Raw genomic sequence first — 3,252 nt, 5'->3', positions numbered from 1 at the left:
TGGTGGTGGCGAGCTCAGCACACGGCAGGGCAGGGAAGGTGTGTGGGTGAAGCGGGGGGCACACAGAGCCGTGCAGTGAGGCCGGGGCTGTCCTGGCCTCCGGGTGGCCTTTGGACTCCTGCTCCCTCAGGTTTCGTGAGGCCTGTTTGATTAAATCCCGTCCTGAGCCAACTCACACATCAACTCTGATCCCATTAAAACTAACCCACAAAACAGCACCTCCCGTTCCCCTCTTTCCTCCCACCTCCCCACCTCTGTCTTACAAAGCCCCAGAGATCAGCCTCCTCCTGCAGAGCACAGAAACGAGTCTTGCAGGGCAGGGATTAAACCCTCCTGGCACCGCCGCCGTGCCCTCACCGTGACAGTCCCGGCCCCTGTGCAAGCACCTCTCGCTGTCCTCGCTCGCGGCAACTGCCTCTCGGGTATGCACAGCCCCAGAGTGATCCGGGTCCAGCTGGGATGTGCGAGATAAGGTTGCACAAACCCTTGACAAGCTTGCTGACTCACAGGGCGAGGGTTCGTCTCCGCGGCGTGGTGAGGGTAGGACGTGAACTCGTCTGCACTCTGAAGCGTCTTCTAGGAATGGTCGCGTCCTGCCCCGGCGGTGACGCTAGCCCTGCTCCCAGCCCGCAGACTTCCCTTCCCACTGCTTTTGCTAATGAGGCTGGGTCCCGCTGCCACCCGAGTGTCTGACCATGCACACACCATGCTTCATTTTCACGTACGTGTTGTGTGTTAGGATGGAGGAGCCAGCTCCGGCTGCTTCGCTCCGGGGACATCCGGAGCTGACAGCAACGCAGAGATGGCCAAGTGCCACAGGGGCCACTCCATGTGCAAGGAGGCGAGGCTGCTGCGTGACCTGCACACCTGATGAACTTGGAAAAGCTGAATCGCTGCTCTGCCATGGAGCTTAAAGGGGAAAGGGCCCGTTTTAGGGGAGCACCTCTTTTTACCTCTGGCTTTCAAGCACACTTAGGCATCGGCATGTGGAGATGCACACGTTCCCCTTCACTCACATGAGATGTTCCACGCATAAAATAAACAAGTTCATGCCTCCTGCCTTTATTGCATGGGGTCTTTACAAACTTTTTTTTTTCCTTCTTTTTATTTCGTTTTTTTTTTTTTTTTTTTTTTTTCTTTTTTTCCCCCTTTTATTTTTGCCACTGAATTGGGGGAAAAAATAAAAGCGTGCAACCATTTATTCTCTCCCATGAAGCAGTGTGAGAGTGTGAGTAGAGAAGGAAGCATTATAAGCATTAACGTAACAGGGAAAGGCAAGTTTAAAGTGGAAGGGATCAACATTTGTTTGTGAAGCCAATGCAAACAAAACAAGCTGTACCCACACACCAGAGGTCAGACCTGCACGGGCATGGATAAAAATGGAGAGAAACCAGTGTCCAGTCCTGAGTGGCTCTGAAAACTCCATAGGTGGAAAAAGCCCACAGATTTTTTATTTTTTACTCTATTAGGAAAAAACGAAAAAAAATTAAAAAGGCACCTTAGGCACCTGTAACCGCGAAACATTAATTAAAACTACAGTAAGATTAAAGTAACTGCTTAGAGTCCGGCTGCGAGAGCAGCGGGAGGCGCAGGGCTGAGCAGAGGACTCTCCCATGTGGCCCAGATCTGCCACTGCACAGCGAGGGCTCCGAGCCCAGGGGAAAGGAAACACGAATTAATCCAGCTTTCCTGTGAAATAGCCGGTGTCCTGCAAGTGTGCACGCAGAAAAGTCACTTATGAATGGTCAGAGGGAAAAAAAGAGTGGAAAAGGTCTGTGCTGTGACTATATTGAAAATTAAAGCACATAGGAGACAATATGGGATTTCTAAGTGTTAAAGTCTGGTTGCATAACTGGAAAAATTCCCCACTAGTCATATACTCAGTGGGCTTTTTTCCAGGGAGGCCCCAGTGTGGGCAGGAGCAGGGTCTCTGTCATGGCCCTGTGCCGTGCCCCAGAGCCACCTGCTGAGCTTGGGGCTGCAGAGAGGCCTCTGAGCATGGCCCCAGGCCTTTTCTTCCATGTTGTGTGTTTTACGAGCACAGATCTCTCGGCTGTGAGAAAAATCTCAATAATTTTCTTCACACAGGATCTTCTGTGAAGCTATTTTATTTGCAATTGCAATGGTAGGCGTCCTGCCAATTAGGAGCACGTTATAGTAACCATGTCATAACCTTTTATTCCCCATTACCCAACACCTGATCACCTCCCCCGTTTCCTCACTGGCAGAGTACTACAGGTTCACAAGCTACTCGACGCTCCTCTATACCATATATGTACAATTTTTTTTGATCGACTCTTTAATTTATCCTTTCTTTTTTTTTTTTTTCTCTTTTCTTATGTTTTGAGAACTTGTGATCTTTTTTTTTTTTTTTTTTCTTTCTTCTTTTTTTTTTTTTTTTTTTTTTCCTGTTCCCACACTGCTCATCCTGTTTTTCTCAGTCTTTTACCTTATTTTGGAACAGTGAGGCCTTCTACTGTCTACTTATCTACTTAGCATTTCTCTTTGTTATGGCTACACAACTCTCTCTGATCACAGAAAGTTAGTTTTCTGCTGCAAAAACACACTCTACTTCAAAAAACATGTTCTACTGCAAAAACACAACTTAGTTTCTCATACAGGATAAGCCTTTCCTGCTCGTACAATTTCAATATCGTATTTCTGGAGACCTGCTGGAGACGCAGCTCCTTGTGCCATCCTGCTTGGGCTGGTAGGAACTGCTACTACTACCACCTTGTAACCTCCTTAAAATTTCTACATATATGGGAGTAAAAAATGCATGTTTCCTCTGCAAGAATGTCTGCTTAGATATGGGCTTTCCATAGGAAAAGCAAGCAGTGTTGTGAGGGTGTTGTGAGGAATGTGCAGTCCCCAGGCCTGAGGCCTCCTGAGGCTCAGGATCTGCTGTGACACCCTGGGTGTCCATAATGGTGCTGGGCAAGAGCCCAGAACTTTCTGGGAGCTGCTAAGGGTGGAGATGAAATCATAGGGCTTTAGAGGTCATGTATTTTATCAAACTAATAGGAGAGGGGGCAGGAGATAAAGGGAAGTGTCCCAAGGACTTTCCTTATCGCAGTGTGCAGAGTGCGGCCCTCCTACCCTTGCTACCACTGCCTGAAGGTCAAGCAAGGCCGCTGGGTGCTAGATGTCTGTGACTCGACATGGCAGCCCAAAATCTAAGGGGGTGGTTGGGAAATGGGGCATTTTCCAGTGAGTGAGGAGCCAAAGCAGCAAGGAGGGGGCTCAGGAGCA

This window comes from Netta rufina (assembly GCF_964035555.1).
Source record: "Netta rufina genome assembly, chromosome: 8".
Classification (NCBI taxonomy): domain Eukaryota; kingdom Metazoa; phylum Chordata; class Aves; order Anseriformes; family Anatidae; genus Netta; species Netta rufina.
This window is presented reverse-complemented; position numbering follows the sequence as displayed.